Raw genomic sequence first — 17,465 nt, 5'->3', positions numbered from 1 at the left:
CTGAATTTGAAATCGTGAGATCTGAGTTTGAATCCTGGTTCTGCCTGTGTGACCCTGGGCAAGGCACTTAACCTCTCTGAGCCTCAATATCCTCTTTAGTTAAATGAGGGGTTTGGACTAGATGACCTTTAAGGTCCCTTCTAGTACTAAATCTATGATTCTGTGAGGTATGGTCAGGAGAAACTTTGTTGGAAAAGAGACTTTAAGGAAGCACTTTGTTCTCCTTCTTGGCTCTGAAATCTTGAACAAATCACTTAACTTCTGTCTGCCTCAATTTCCTCAACTGTCAAATGGGGATATTAATAGCACCTGTCTCCTAGGGTTGTTGTGAGGATTAAATGAGATAATATTTGTAAAGCTCTTAGTATACAGTTCCTGGACCATAGTAGGCACTTAATAAATGCTTCCTTCCTCTCTCCTTTCTCCCTTCCTTCCTTCCTCCTTCCTTTCCTTCCTCCCTCCCTTCCTTCCTTCCTCCCTTCCTTCTTTCTTTCCTTCCCCTTTTCCTTCCTGTTTCCTCTGCATCAAATGCTTTTTCATAATCAACAAATAATAAGCAGTGACATCTCCTATTCTCTCCATCTTTCAGTCAACTGCAAAATGGTAAAAATATCAACTCTTGAATACTGCTTGTAAAAGCCTCCTTGTTCCCTACTAACACCCTCAATGAAGCTGTTCTTGATTTCTGTATAAAAGATTTTGTATCTTTGTATATGGGAGAATGGGTCTATAGGTTCATAATTAATGCTTTCCTGTTTGCTTCCTTGTTTTTGGTATTAAGAAGTTCGGAAACTTTTCCCACTGCTTTGGTGCATTTCCTTCCTTTAGATATTTTGTGTATCTATCCCTCAATAACTTCACAATTGTGTCATTTCTAGCGCAGCTCTCCTCTCTATATACTTAGTCCAATTCGGTTACTTTTACTTCTCTTTGCTCTCTTTAGTGCCATTTCTACTACCCCAATAAGGACATCTGTAATGTCAGGATCCAAATACGATGGCCCAACTGCCCTTACCAATACTTTCCTAATTGCCAAATCCAGCAGTCTCTCTTTAGGGTTCATCTTCCTTTAATGACTGCAAGTTTCCCATGGAAACAATAGCCTGCCTTTTTCATATTAACATTCCACTGGTGTTCCTATATGACAGTGAGACATGGAATACAATATATTCCAAAAAGTTTAAAATGAATAACACAGAGAGGATATTGAGAGGAATATGGTGGGTATAAGCAGGATGCAACATATGATCAAAGAGGAATTTCAAAGAATAGGAGTAAAGAGGCTACCAGGGACATGTTTGATGGGAAGAAAAGATAGACTGGTCATATGGTGAGAGTGAGGGATGACAGACAGACAGAGTGTTCCATTGGTACCCTAATGATGTTAAGAAAAAGTGAGAAAGACCTACAACATATTGATTGGCCCTCCTATGTTGAATTTATGGGATGACGTGGATAAAAGCTGCATGCCATGGGCAGACCTGGTTGTGATCTACATTGTTGGAGTTCCCTTGCAAATCAAGGAGATCAGAAATCCATTTTAGTATTCTCTTATACTATACTTATTTGTAGACTTATCTTTCCCCTCATTAAATGGTAAGCCCCTCAAGAGAAGAATCTCACACACACACATACACATACATAAACACACAATATACATATCACACATATCCAGAACACTTACCTTCTTATTCTAACGCTAAGACAGTCAATAGAGCTACCCTATTTCAAAATGCAAATGTCTCTTGTATTAAGTAAACTTCAGATCCTGGAGTGGATGAATATCTTTGGTAGTGATGATGGTTCATATTTCCCTTGTGTGTGATTAGGAGGTTGCTCAATTCTGTTTTTTCCTGGAGAGAAAAGAAAAACTGTTAGTGAGGTTCTGAAAATCAGAAAACATACTGAAGGTGCTCTCATAATATGCAGCATTTTTTCATATCTGGGAACTTAAAAATTCAGATATAACTTTTTGTAGCAGCCTAAAACTGGAAACAAAGGTGACCATTGGTTGAAGAATGGATGAATATACTGTGGCACGTGAATGTAGGGCACCAGTGCTGTTCCATACACAATCATGAATGCAAGGCATGAATGGGGCAGCTAGGTGGCACAGTGAATAGAGCACCAGGCATGGAGTCAGGAAGACTAATCTCTCTGAATTCAAATCCGGCCTAAGACACTTACTAGCTATGTGACCCTAGGCAGGTCATGTAACTCTGTTTGCCTCAGTTTCCTTATCTGTCAAGGGAGCTGGTGAAGGAAATGGCAAACCATTCCAGCCTCTTTGCCAAGGAAGCCCTAAATGGGGTCACAAAGAGTCAGACATGACTGAAACAATCAACCACAACAACAGCAAAAGTCATTTAGGCATGCTTAGAAAGATAGGTGAAGCCAAGCAGAGGGTTTGAATAGAACCAGAAGGACAAATATGCTTAGAGGCTATAATTGTGCAAATTACACTAAAGGGCTGCCCAACTCAGGTTACTGGCATTGACCACCATTGGTCCAAGAGAACAAAGGATAACATCCCTCCCCTCAGTAGAGAAGCGGTGTGGTGGGGGGTTGGGGGGGATGGGGGTGCCCTACAGGAGCAAACTATGGCATATGGGGTCAGACTTGGTCATCTTGTCAGTCTTAGCTGTTTCTCCTTTGGTATAAAGGAGGATTTAATGAGGGGAGGGGTATCACAAGAAATGACTGGTGCGGAAAACAAAAGGCATCAATAAAACTTTAAAATGGTATTTTTTAAAAACTGTGCTTGAATAAAGATAACTACTGGAACCTAAAACATCTTGTTGAAAAGGACTGTGATGGGCCATTCCTAAGCTCAAGAGGGTCACCAATAATTTCCTAATTGCCAAATCCAATGGTCTCTCCTCAGGGCTCACTCTCCTTGGGGATTCTGCAGAATTTGACACAGTTGACCATCCTCTCCTTCCGGATGTGTATATATATATATATATATATATATATATATATATATATATACACACACACACACATACATTTTTTTTCTCTCCTAGCTTTTATAACACTATTCTTTCCTGGTTTTCCTTCTTGATTTGGTCTTTTTTGCCAGTTCACTATGCTCCAACTCTTTACCGTATGTAAAGGATGGACAGGTATTGACAGATACTGGCTCAATTGTAAATATTGAGTGCATACCAGTTTAAGCTGTGATTTGGCATAAATCACAGGATTACCATAGGATCACACATTTCAAATTGGAAAGACCCATATCAGTCATCTGTAAGAGGGGGGTGTCTCATAGCTCAAACCCAATGAATGTAACTAAGAAAATGTTCTGTGTCCTGATTACCTTATCAAAGGAAGATATCTCTTTGATGGATTAACTGTAGGCTGCAAGGGGGGAGGGGGGAGAGAATTAGCCCAAAGAGAATATAACCTTCCCCTTCCCTGACCACTGATCTCATCACTGCAGAAACAGGACCAGTTACAAACAGTGCATCTAGCCTGAGAGAGGATAAAATAGACATATAGAGAGAAGTTCACTTCAGAACTCTTTAATGGTTCCATTTCTTGGGGCCAAGAAGGAAGCTACACATATCTCAGGGGAACTTCATGATGTCTCCATAAAAGGAGACAAGACTTCCATCCAACCAGGAACTGTGAGTTACCCTTTTGCCACATGTGTTCTCTAAGCTTGAGTCTATTTTTCTCTGGACTCTGTATGTACTTGTGGGAGAACATGTCTCAGATGTTGGGAGGATTTTTAAAAATTAGGTTTTTACTATACTTTTATCAGTAAATATCTCTCTGATAATTAATGTTGGGAGAGACTAACTGGTTAAATGTTATTTCTGAAGCATACTCTTTGGGGCTCATGAACTGTAGTATTAGAATACCACACCCAACCTCTCAGTATTACCCTTATGTAAGGAGAAGTAGTTAACTGCTCTCTGGAAACCCAACCTGCCAGTGAGAATGAAAATTGGTAGAGTGAGCCTAGGGAGCCTATGTAACATATCCAAACTCTTTCATTCTACATATATATGGAAACCAAGAATTGCTCATAGACACAAATACAGTGATAAGCTGATCTGGGATTTAAATTCAGGTCTTCCGACATCAAATTCTATTTAGGAAATTTGACATATCTCACCTGTTACAACTTTTTGATGCAATCAACATTAAAGTTGCTTGCGTTTATACATCCTTTGCCCTGTACCTATCTACTCGCTCTGTACCTACCATGCATCTTCTTCTTATAGATGGACTAATAAGGCAGGATCTCAGGAGATACAGAAGAGAGGCTTCCAGGAAAGCAGAGGAGCAGAGCAAGAAGTAATTACTAAGAAAGGATACATCCTCAGCATTATGACTTCCCCTCCCTCCTCCTCATTCACTTATTCTCTCACTCCCCCTTTGCCACTCTCCCCTTCCCCTTATTTGGAGCAGAATGGGAAGGCCAAACCAAAAGCTGGGAAAAGTATGAACTCAAGACTAGAGTCAGAATGAAGCTATTGCCATCACTTTGAGAACAGCCAGTAAAGCAAAGGGATAAGGGTGGAGGGTTATAAATAAAGACAAGAAAAATGTATGATCCCTTTGGAACAAAGCCCATAAGGCTATAAAGCTGTGCGTGCCCTTTGATGTAGCAATACCACTATTAGGTCTGTATAACGAAGATCAAAGAAAATGGAAAAGGACCTATATGTACAAAAATATTTCTAGCAGCTCTTTTTGTAGTGACAAAGAATTGGAAATCAAGGGAATTCCTATCAGTTGGGGAATGGCCAAACAAGTTGTGGTCTATGAATGTGATGGAATACTCTTATGCTATAACAAATGACGAGCTGGATGCTTTCAGAAAAACTTGGAATGATTTACATGAACTAATGCAAAGTGAAGTGAACAGAACCAAGGGAACATTGCACATACAATAAATACAACAATATTGTATGATGACCAACTGTGAATGACTTAGCTATTCTCAGCAATACAATGATCCAAGACAATTTTAAAGGCCTTATGATGAAATATGCTGTCCACCTCCAGAGAGAGAACTGATGAAGTCTGAATGCAGATTAAAGCTTACTTTTTTTACTTTCTTTATTTTTCTTTTTTGGTCTGTGTTTTGTTTTGCAACATGACTAATACGGAAATATGTTTTGCATGAATACACATGTATAATCTATATCAAATTGCCTTCTCAAGGAGCAGGGAGGGGAGGGAAAGAGTTTGGAATGCAAAATATTTTAAAAAACAAATGTTAAAAAAATTTTACATGCTATTGAGAAAAAATAAAACAAGAGAGAAAAAACTATGCTCCTTGTTCCAAGAGATGGGCCATCTGCCATCCCTTTCAATTTTGATAGCTACAGGGTTAAAATTTGTAAGAAGTAAAAAACATATGGGGGGGAGGAGGAGGAGAAGAGGCGTGGAGACTATCCAGCAGCTGGTCCAGGTGAAGGATGGGCCTCTATTGTTTTAGAAATAACCCTGCTCATTTCGGTGCTATTAAGAAATATATAACCTGAGGATTTTTTTTCTTTGCCAAGCATACCAAGCAACTGACTTCTGTGACACCCCCTGTGGAGTAGCCTTTTTGAATCCAGCAGGTGGTCCTTGAGAGGACTGATGACAACAGTCTCATTTATTGAGAGTACTTTTAAGATGTGTGAAACACTTTTTTGTTTAGTCATTTTCAGTTGTGTCTGACCCCATTTGGGGTTTTCTTGGCAGAGATACTGGAGTGGTTTGCCATTTCCTTCTCCAGCTCATTTTACAGATGAGGAAACTGAGGTAAACAGGGTGAAGTGACTTGCTCAGGGTCACACAGCTAGTAAGTGTCTGAAACCAGATTTGAACTCAGGAAGAGGAGTCTTCCTGACTCCAGGCCCAGTGCTTTGTCCATCGTACCACCTACACATATCTTATTTGCTTTTTACAACAACCCTTTGAAGTTGTTCCTATTGTTATCCCCTTTTTTCAGATGAGGAAACTAAGGTGAAAGGGTTTACATAGCAGCTAAATGTCTGAGGTGGGATTTGAAACGAGGTCTTCCTCACTCCAAGTCTATCACTTTGTCCACTGTACCACTCTAAGAAAAAGGGAGGAAGAAATATAGTCACTTATCTTGGAGGTTTTAGGCATAGGCTGTGGAGGTAGTCCAGTGCCTAAGTCTTTTGGGGTCACACATGTGTAGGTAGTAGGGTCACTAACCACAGGTAAGGGGTATAGCTGTACCAGGTCTAACATGAGAAGGGGTTCAAAGCTCCCTCCCCCCGCTACCTGCTGCTCAGCCCCAACCCCTTTGGTGTTGTTGTGGCTACCTCTTCCTGCAGCACCTGTAGGGAAGAGACACTCCATTGTCTTCTATTTCTCTTGCTTTCTCCCTTTTGCCTCACGATGTTCCACAGGTGGGTGGTAAGTAAAGACCGACATGAGGGTGGTGTTTATAACTCAGTCTGTCTTTTTTTTTTTTTTTTAAATTATTTGTTTATTTATTTTTAGTTTTCAATATTCACTCCCATAAGATGTTGAGTTTTAAATTTTCTCCCCCTCCTTCTCCTCCTCCCTCCCCAAGACAGTGTGCAATCTGATATAGGCTCTACTTATACGTTCATATTAAGCATGTTTTCACATTAGTCATGATGTACAGAAGAATTAGAACTAATGGGAGGAAACACAAGAAAGAAGGAATAAAACAAAACAACAAAAGAAAAGGAGAGAAATTAGTATGCTTCCATCTGCATTCAGACTGCATAGCTCTTTCTTTGGATGTGGATAGCATTTTCCATCATGTAACTCAGTCTGTCTCGAAGAGAACTGGGTTATTGTTTTCAGAGGATCATAAAATAATAGAATTAAAATGACCTGCTTTTTACAAATCCACTCCTTTTTACAAATGAGACGCTCAAATAGCTGTGGCTAGAGGCCATGAGGACAAGCAAATGTTGTAAACCACAGCTGAAATTCTCACTCCACAACAAACATAACTCCTCTATAGCCCTTCTATTGATTCATACCGTTACAAGCTTAGTTTAGCCTCTCCTCACCTCTTGCCTGGACTACTGCATTTGCCTTCTAATTGGCATCCCGGCCTCAACATTTTCCCTGCTCCAGTCAGTCCTACACTCAGCGGCTGAGAGGAGTGCTCTAAAGAATAGGTCTGGGGTGATGCAGTGGGTACGACACCAGCCCTGCAGTCAGGAGGACCTGATTTCAAATCTAACCTCAGATACTTACTAACCATGTGACCCTGGGCAAGTCATTTAACCTTGATTGCCTAAAAAGAATAGGTCTGGCCATGTCACTTCTCTGCTCAATGATCCCTGGTAGCCCTCTGTTACCTACAGATCTGAATAGAAAATCCTGTTTGGTTTTTTCTTTTTAGGGGTGAGGCAATTGGGGTTAAGTGGCTTGCCCAGGGTTGCACAGCTAGTGACTGTTATGTGTCTAAGGCCGGATTTGAACTCAGGTCCTCCTGACTCCAGGGCCGGTGCTCTATCCACGGCACCACTTAACTGCCACTTAGCTGCCCTCTATCCTGTTTGGTTTTAAAACTCTTCATAGATTGGTCCTTTCCTAGCTTTCCAGTCTTCTTACAAGCTTCTCCCCCTCTCTCCGTATCCAGCTACACTGGTTTATTTGCCATTCAGACACCAACATGAACCTGATCTCTTGCCTCCATGCCTTTGCAGTGTCTGTCCCACATGCCTGAAATGACTCCCCTCTGCCTCCCAGGTTCCCCAGCTCCCTTCAAGGCTCAATTCAAACCCCAAATCCTGTAGCCATGCCTTCCGAGTCCTCTCTTAATGCCTTCCCCTTTCAGGTTATCTTCTATTTTCTCTGTATTTATCTTGTGAGTACCTAGTTATTCCAATGTTGTCTCCCTCATTAGAATGTCCACTCCTTGACTGTAATATGTGAGGTTTTTTTTTTTAAGGCAGGGGAGACGGAGGGGGAATTTGGGGGGAGAGGGTTGGCTTTTCTTTGAATATCCAGAACTTAGCACACTATAGAGCACATTGGCAAGTGCTTAGGGCAGCAAGGTGGTGCAGTGGATAAAGCACCAGGCCTAGAATCAGGAAGACTTTTCTTCTTGAGTTCAAATCTGGCTTCAAACACTTACTAGCTGTGTGGCCCTGGGCACTGGGCAAGTCACTTCATCCTATTTGCCTCAGTTCCCTCATCTGTAAAATAAGCTGGAGAAGGAAATGGCAAACCACTCCAGTATCTCTGCCAAGAAAACCTCAAATGGGGTCAGGCACAACCGAAAATGACTAAACAAAAAAGTGTTTCACACATCTTAAAAGTACTCTCCATAAATGAGATTGTCATCATCATTCCTCTCAAGGACCACCTGCTGGATTCAAAGAGGCTACTCCACAGGGGTGTCATAGAAGTCAGTAGTCAGTAGCTCTCATAGTAACCTCGACTTTCTGAATATCCAAAGATACCCAGAAATCCTATTAGATTTTACCATTTAGAATACACAGAAAGCAATCAGGGAGAGAAAGTAGTGGACTTGGTCATTCAGTACAGAGTAACCTTGTATAGCATGGTTTGGTTTTGTTTTTTCCTTTTCAAGGAGAAAGGGAAATTAGTTAACCACTTAAGATTTTTGCTATTCCATTTTCTTTCCTTAGAACTGGCTTCTAGAGTTCAAAAAATCAGTGGGGCATTGTCTTTTTGTAGAGGAGAAGAAAAGATGGATAAATAGAATGTATTTATCTCCAAGATCTTCCCACTGGTATACTAACTATAAATACTGTGTAGTACACAAGGAATTCTTAAGCATCTAATTATAAGGGAACAGCTTAAGCTGCATTATTAGCAATAGTTAATAATTAGCTATATTGATTATATTTTAGGCCCTTGGAGGAAAAAAGGTGACTCACTGAGAAGTCAAACACTGCTGAGTGACAGTTCTGCTTGAGATTCTCAGAGCAAAGGTCAGAGAGTGTCAATATTCTAGATTAGAATATTAACATTTGTTCTCTTTGAGGTCAAAGTAGCTTTGATGATCTCCCCGAACACACCTTAGCTAAATCTAGACTGCTGATGAGGAAAGTAAATTGCTAGGGAAGATTGGCTGCTGCAGGGTCGAGGGAGATGATGGCACATGAAAGACACAGTGCTGCATCTTCTGGATATAATGACCCAATCGGCTAAGCGCAGGCCAAGCCATTTGGATTGTGATGTAAATGAGAAAAAAGTTTTTCTGGGGGGAGTAGGAGAGTTGTGAAGGAAATCTATTAAGTTGTGATGAGTAAGGCACAGAGAATGAGAATGTGGAGAAATTAGAAAACACTTGAGAACTATCCAGGGAAGAAATCTATCCACAATGCTAGGCAAGAGAGAGCTGATAACAGAAAGCTCAGACAATCAAATCAAATCTAATCTGTGGCTGATTGGGATTACCCAGCCTGCCTGAGGTGTGAGTGGTGAGGCTGAGAGAGGCCTGGGGAAGGGACAGGAGCTGTGAGAGGGACCGGCACTGCTGATGTCTGAGTGATGGAATTTCAAAAAGGGCTTTAACTGTAATGAACTTAGCTGGAGCAGATGAAAATTGAAAAGTGATTTCATTAGTGCTGATCAGGCCCAAGTGAGTGTGTGGGTAAGGAAAAAAAAAAGGAAAAGAATAGATGGAGAAGTAAAGCTTCCCCAAACAAGAACTCTGCTGAAAATATATAGCCCACTGTTCTGTCCCACTGGGATTGAGTCCCTGCAGAAGGTATAGCAAATATCACTATTTTATGTGTCTAGCTAGCTACTTTACCTGCTTAAGGCAGGAGGGTGTTGAGGAGGCAAAGGAATTATCTCGACCTTCTTTCCCATGGGACAACTGCCAAGGCATAAGAGATCACGGAAAAACCACTGCCTTAAATTCATTAACTAGCTATATGGTCTTAAGCTCATGGACTCATAGACTTTGAGCTCAAAGGGCCCTCAGACAGCAACTTATCCAACCCTTCATTTTTATGGATAAGAAAACTGAACTCCAGAGAGTTGACTTGACTTCCTCAAGGTCACACAGGTAGGATGTGGCAAAACCAGGATCCTCCACTTCCAAATCTAGGGCTCTTTCCAATACACCAAGTTATTTGTCCGTTGTGAGCCTCTGTTTTCTCCTCAGTAAGATAAGGGTATTGGACTGGGGGATCTCTAAAGTTCCTTTCAGCTTCAATGCCCTATGGTTCTAGGACTAACTTGCCCAATAGCGTACAGTAATTACAACCACAGAAACTTAGAATTGGGAGAGACTTTACAGAAAAACAGGTGGGGTTCATGTTGCCGAGAACATGCAGCTTTCAACCATTCTCCCCTCCAGAAAATTTATCTCTGCTGAAGAATGCAGTCATGGGATATGGATTGATGCCTGTGATTACAGAGGATTACAAAAATTCATGGCAAGAAACAGTAATATTAATCTGAGTACTTATCTATCACCTCATTCATTTTACTTAAAGGGCACCTTTCCTCTCTAAAGATTTAAAAGGCTTCCCTTATGTGGCAGTTTTATCCTTAGAGGACAAGACACTTTTTTCCCCCTACCCACACTTCTATTTTACTGCCTGAGCAACTAAAGCACCACTAATCATCATTAGAGTTAACTAGAACTATTTCTGGCATGAACCAATAAGATCAGCCCCCAACTGACCAGCCAATGAATTGAATTCCTCTTAGTTGTCAGTAATGAAGAGAATGCAGCCAACTCAGATCTTGTAGCAAGTTGGACATAAAAACCTATTCCAAAGTGCAAACAGAACTTCCACGTTCTTTAATCCTGGGTTTGCCAATAGTGAAGGGAGAGATTCTAACAGCTACAAAGGGACCAGTACCAACAGTAGGGAACGCCAAGGAGTATATTCATACAAGAAGGGGGTCAGGAGAGAGTAGGACAGAATAATCCATCTTTGACATAACTGCCAAAATCACCTTCCTAAAGCACAGGATTGACCATTTCATATCTCTACTCAAGAAGCTTCAATGGCTTACTACTGTATCTAGGATAAAATATACTCCTTAAATTGGCATTTAAAGATGTCCAAAGTCTGGCTCCAGCCTATTTTTCCAGACATTACTCTCCTTCATGTATACTAACTAGGTCATAGCCAAATTAAACATTTGCTGTTTCATGAACTTGGCATTCCCTTGGGCCCCTTTAAATGGCAGTGCTGCATGCCTGGAATATATTTCTTCTTCTCCTCTGCCTCATGGAATTGTTTGCTTCCTTCAAAGCTAAACTTGGGTTCCTCCATCTTGGAGAGGCTTCCTTTCCTCAGATATTCTGCAAGTGGGCAACCGCTCTCTAAACCGTTGCCTAACTTGCTTAGAGTAATTAACTCTTAACAGATCTCTCTGTGTTTACTGCTCAGAGGGAAGCACTATCCCACAGTCATCAGAAAATGGGCACCCACCAAGAAGGTGAAGAAGGAAAGAGAGAGATTCTAAAGAAGACCTGGACAGACTCATTACAACCATGTCTGAGTCTGATGAGCAGGTGAGACTGGAGAAAAATATATGATGAAGCCTGGCTAGTTACCAGAGTAGTCAGTCTCCTGTCGCTTTATGACTATGCCCAGCATCAGCTTGTAATCATTTACACCCTTTTGCATCTAGTGAACAAGAGAAAACATTTAAATGTACCCAAGGGCCCAAAGAATGACATTAATCTTACTGATTACAACCTCATTCAGCGACAGGTGACTGCTGTGATTGGTGGTGCATGGTGGTGGGCAAACATGCTGCAGACACTCATTTACCAATGTTCTGGGAAGTGGCACCCAATCTATCCAAGTGTCTATACAGCAGAATCCTGGGGAAATGGATACCTGCAAGGTGCTGTATCAAATGATACATCATGGCAGCCTTAATAGATGCCCTTAGAGCAGCTACTCTCATTGACTGTGAGCTCCTTGAAAGCAGGGACTGTCTTTTGCTTTTCTTTGTATCCCCAGAGCTTAGCGAAGTACCTGGCACACAGTAGGCACTTAAAAAATGCTTATTGACTGATTCTTCACCCCCAAACCTACATCACTTAGGAGATTCTTATGGTGTCTACTGTAGAGAGCCAAGAACACCATGGGTACCAACAAAAAAATCCACTCAAGACTCTTGAATCCTAGGGTTTTCCATTTGTCCCTCTTAGATTGGAATTAATATCACGAACCTTAAGAATCAACAGTATTGACTAGAAAACTAAGTTAAATATTACAGTGAGTTTGCATTTGGAACATGGGGCTCAGGATTATGAGATCTAAAGCTTAAAAGGACGGTAACAGATCATCTACAATTTTTAGAGATATCCAGAGGAGAAGTGACTTGCCCAAGGTCACACAGCTATAAGAAGCTCAATGGACAATGCACAGTATGAAAGTAGGATTCAGACCCAGGTTCTATGACTCTAGATGGAATACGCTTTCTCCAGAGAGGTGAAGTATCTCCTCCAAGGTCATACAGGTAAGGAAGGGGGCTGAAATTAAAATCCAAGACCCGTAATGTCAAGTTTGGCACTCTTTCAACTACTTTATATTGCTTTTTTATGATGCCAGCTGTATGACCTTGGAGAAATCACTTAAGTTCCTTGAACATCAGTTACCTTATCAATAAAGTGGGAATTCAGTCTTGACTTCCTCATAGGATTAGAAATATCTGATACAAGGGAATAGGAGTTGTTTAGTCATGTCTGATTCTTCATGACCCCATTTAGATTTTTCTTAGTAAAGATACTGGAGTAGTTTGCCATTTCCTTCTTCAGTTCATTTTACAGATGAGGAAACTGAGACAAAGAAGGTTAAGTGACTTGCCCCAGAGTCACACAGCTAGTAAGTGTCTGAGGCTGGATTTGAACTCAGATCTTCTTGACTTCAGGTCTGGCACTCTATCCATTGTGCTACCTACTTGCCTCAGTTAGCAGATGGGAGAATCAGAATAGAGATAACAAGAGGTGTCCTGCTTGACTCCTAATTCTCTCTTACCCCACCAGTATCTTTCAATCTCTTGCTAATGTCTGTCAATTTTATCTTTGCAACATCTCTTACATATTCCTCTCTCTCCTCTGACACTGCCACCACCCTGGTTCAAGCCCTACCACCTCACTCTTGTATTCTTTAAATAGTCCAGGTCTCCCTGCCACAAATCTCCCAACTCCAGCCCATCCTCCGCTTAGCCGGGAAAGTGATCTTCCTAAAGTACAGATTTGTCCATGGTGATCTCCTACTCAATTAATTCCAATGGCTCCCTATCACCTCCAGAATCAAATATAAAATCTGCTTGGCATTCAAAGACCTTCATAACCTAGCACCATCCTACCTTTTCAGTCTTCTTACACCTTATACGTACTCAGGGATCCAGTGATTCAGACTTCGTTGCTATTTCTCAAACACCTTATTTCATTTGCAGACTCAGCATTTTCCTGGTACTCTCCCATGCCACCAATGCTCTCCCTCCTCATCTCTGCCTCCCAGCTTCCCTGCCTTCCTTCAAGTTCCAGCTAAAATTCCACCTTCTACAAGATGCCTTTCTTGATGTTCCTTAATTCTAGTGCCTTCCTTCTGTCGATTATCTCAATTAATCCTGCATATAGCTTGCTTGTACATAGTTGCTTGCATTAGACTTTGCGCTCCTTGAGAGCAAGGACTGTTTTTTTGTTTGTTTTTGGTGGGGGACGCTTTCTCTGTATCTCCAGTGCTTAATACAGGGCCTGGCACATAGTAGGCGCTTAATAAATGTTCAGTGACTTTTGACTAATACTTGTAGTTCCTCCCTCACTAGGTTGTTATGAAGAAAGTAGCTTTGTAGCTCATAAATTACCATGTAAATGTAGCTATGATTTATAATCACATCTGTGTCACTCAAGTTTGGGGGTTCCCCCCCTAAATTGTGCCCCTTTATCCTCTCTTGGCTGTTTTTATAATATTTCCAGCTGCACACCTAGCTCTCCGGCAGAACGTGAGGCGACGCCTAGGTGGGTCAGAGTGCAATCCCAAAGGGAACATCGGGCACGTTACAAACCTCCAGCCAGCCTCAGAAGGCAATTTAGGAAGACAAGAATTAGGATAATAATTCAGTGTGAAAGTGTTTGGGGAAAAGTTAACCTATGCAAATGCTGAATGCTAAATGCAAATGTTAAATAATAACAACAGTTGCTGTTATTATTATCATTCCTCTCCCTCTAGGGCTAGGTCTCCCAAGGTCTCATTCTTACCTCCCCCTCCCCCACCAAGGTGTTTTCTTTTAGAATAGTATATAGTCCCCAAGTTCTCCCGCTCCCTCCTCCCCCGCCCCTCCCGGTCCACTAGAAATAGCCTCTTTCTCTTCTTACCAGCAAGAAATTACCTTGGGGCTCACCTGTGAATGTGCGTGTGTGTGTGTGCGTGTGTGTGCGTGTGTGCGTGTGTGTGTATTTGTGTGTGTGTGTGTGTGTGTGTGTGTGTCTGTGTCTGTGTGTCTGTGTCTGTGTGTCTGTGTCTGTGTCTTGCCAGGCCCTTATAACTTCCGAAAAGCTTCTGCCAGCGCAGCTCACCTCCAGGGATCATTACTCCTCAGTCTTCAGTCTTCTTTGCTTCCCAGGCTTGATTCAGAGGGCCCCCAGGGCTTGTCATTTTCTACGGGGCCGAAGTCTTAGCCTTGGCAAGCCCAGACTTCAGTCCTAGGTTCCTTCCGGCTCTTCTAAAGGGATGGGTCCTCTCCGGTCCCCTCCCACGGCTCCAAGAATCTATTCAGTTTCGTCCCGCCCCTTAACCGCTGGGCAGCTCTCTGACAGCTGTCCACACCCCCACCCAGCTCCTCAATTCACCTATTCCCAATGCTTTCTCCTCAGTCCTGCCAAGATCCTCTCCTCCCGCGGCCCAAGCAACAATCTTCTCTCCTTTCCAATTAGCCGCCCTGGGGGACTCTTCCTATTCTTCCCTCTTCCAGCCGCCACGCCCAGGACTCCTTCTGATCACCCCATCCGTCACCATCTTCCTCGAAGCTAGCCTCAACCCTATCTCAAGTTCCAAGAAGTGCGGGGAATGGGGGGAGGGGGTGCAGTCTGGGCGGCGGGTCCTAAACTGCTCTTGCCTCGCTGGACTGGTGGAGGTGAAGCCACAGGCCGAGAGGAGGGGAGCTTTGGGGGTCGTCGGTCCCTGACAATGGGGTGAGGAGGGTGAAGCAGAGAAGGAAGTTAGGTTGTGCGTATGTATGTGCGCGTGAGTGTTGAAGTAGGGTGCGGGTAGAGTATGAAATGTGTGGTTGTTCAATCGTTTCAGTCTTGTCTGATTCATGACCCCATTTGGGGTTTTCTTGGCAAAGATACTGGAGTGGTTTACCATTTCCTTCTCCAGCTCATTTACAGATATGGAACTGAAGCCAACATGGTTAAGTAACTTGCCTAGCGTCATACAGGTAGTGTCTAATATTAGATTTGAAGTCAGGGGGAGGAGTGTTTCAGACTCCAGACCCGGCACTGTCTACTGCACTATCTAAGCTGCATGATGAAATTAGAGACAGGACCAAAAGGCTAGAAGGTCCTTGTGCTTCAGTCTTGAGGACCAAGGGGTGAAAGAGAGTCAAAGAGAAAAGGACCTTGCTTGAGCGGAAGGGGTGACTCGGCAGATTAAGCAGTAGTTGCCCCTGGACCTAAACCTAAAGTATAAAGTTAGTGATGTTCATATAACCCCCAAGCTTTCGGTGGCAGTAGCGAGAGGGAAGAGTAAAATTGACGCTTGGAATTGATCCTGCAGAGTTCTAGAGACATCCTGGACTTTTGCTGCAAATTTCCCTTTTTCCTTATCTTCTTTCTTCACCCGTTCAAACGCTAGAATTTTCCTAGTAACCCATAGAAACTTACCAGACCAGTGCAAAGTTTTAACAATTTGAGGTTATTTTATGTTGAAGACTGGGGAAGTGGTTTTCACAACTAAAACCCACTTCAAGGGCAGATATGAAACCTACCTGTCATTGCTAGGCTTAGGGGAAAGATCGGAGGGGGGAAATTTGAGCTAGCAACGGGAAGAGTTTGGGGGGAAGGAGCTGAAGGAGAGAAGAGTGTTCCCCTACCACCACCACTAACCTTCCCTCCCCCCCTTAAAGTCGAGTGCAATCTCAAACCAGCTTATCTTCCTGATCCCAATGCCATTGCCTAAAGCTTGACAAACTCATTGAGTGACAAACATGTAAAGATAAGGGTAAAACAAAGACTTTAACTTAATTATGGAGTGAGAACTAGACTCTTCAGGCAACTTGGTTAAATACTTGTTGATTGTGATCAAAAACTATAAAGTAATAGTAAATATTTTCAAGAAGATTTCCAAAACTTTGATAAGACAGAGGGATGAGGTAGCTTGTTATCTGACCTTCTTTGGGAAGTAAAGTCATACTGATTTCTTTCTTTCTCCTTACCCCTCCTCCACCTCCCTGGCATCGCTGCAATGGTCCACCTTAAGGCAGGAGGTGATCTTAGCCCTTTACCTTGGAGTTGAAAGGATGGTTTATGTGGGAGGCCAGGGGATAAAACTGACAGCCAGAAACTGTCCTGGGAAACGTCAGCTACCAGATTCTCAACACAAAAACCCAAATCCTACTTATACCAAGTGCTCCATTCTGCCTAATGCCCTGTCTCTAACAACAGTTTGGAGGAAAACCTGAGGCTAAATCATGGTTAAAAAGCTCCCTGTGATATTTACTATCGCCTTTTAGTTTTCAATTACAATCAACAAGCATTTATTAAAATGCCTACTATGTACTAGGCACTAAGATACAAAGAAAAGAATCAAACAGTCTTTGCTCTCAAGGAATTTGTTTGCAAGGCCTAGCACAATATCTTGGGTCTGAGGCGCTTAAGAAATATTCGTTCAGTAGAATTTTTTTTAGTAGACTATAAGCTTCTTGAACATAAAGACTGTTTTTGTTTGGTTTGGTTTTGTATTTCCAGTGTCTAATGTTAATAGCTAACATTTACATAACCCTTATTATATGCCAACTATTACCTCATTTGATCCTCAAACCAACACTGGGAAGTAGGTGCTATTATTATCCCCATTTTACAGAAGATGAAACTGAGAAAAAACAGCTCAAGTAACTTTTCCGGGATTATACTGTAAGTGTCTGGGGCTGGATTTGAACTCACGTGTCCCTGACTCCAGGTTGGGTGAGACACTTAGGTGCCTCACCTGGCATTGTGCCTTTTCATTACACTAAGTATGTACTTTATAAATGTTTCAGAGAATTTTAGTTGGAAGAGATCTCAGTAACTATGCGGTCCAACCCATACTTAATAAAGAATTCACTCTATGACATATGGTCATTCTGATTTTGCTTGAAGACCTCTATTGCTTAGTGGAGGTGGGAAATGCTACCTGGCTGGGCAGACCTTGACACTTTTGGACAAGGCCAATTGTTAGGAAGTTTTTCCTGAAATCAGTCCTAAATTTGCCTCTTTGCAATTTCCATCCTATGCCTGTTTCTGCTCTTAGGTCCAAGAAAAACAAATCTCCTTCCTTTTAAAA

General features: G+C 42.1%; 1 protein-coding gene across 3 annotated transcripts in view; it reads right to left on the bottom strand.

Moving 5' to 3' along the window:
* Nucleotides 1-14,964, bottom strand: part of LOC114049959 (toll-like receptor 5) — a 72,073-nt gene extending 57,109 nt beyond the window's left edge. The window contains exons 1-2 of one of the 3 annotated variants that reach the window (XR_003569918.1): nucleotides 14,501-14,947; nucleotides 1,685-1,853 (exon numbers count right to left, since the gene is read on the bottom strand). The gene's annotated coding sequence lies outside the window, so the exon portion shown is untranslated. Of the gene's footprint in view, nucleotides 1-1,684; nucleotides 1,854-14,500 lie in introns of all 3 variants that reach the window. The other 2 variants (XR_003569917.1, XM_027871441.1) reach the window with 2 other exon arrangements.
* Nucleotides 14,965-17,465: the final 2,501 nt, after the last annotated feature.

Source organism: Vombatus ursinus, unplaced genomic scaffold, assembly GCF_900497805.2.
Source record: "Vombatus ursinus unplaced genomic scaffold, bare-nosed wombat genome assembly UNPS02014798.1, whole genome shotgun sequence".
Lineage (NCBI taxonomy): Eukaryota > Metazoa > Chordata > Mammalia > Diprotodontia > Vombatidae > Vombatus > Vombatus ursinus.
The sequence above is the reverse complement of the archived record's forward strand: the minus strand, read 5'-3'. Positions and strand labels throughout refer to the sequence as shown.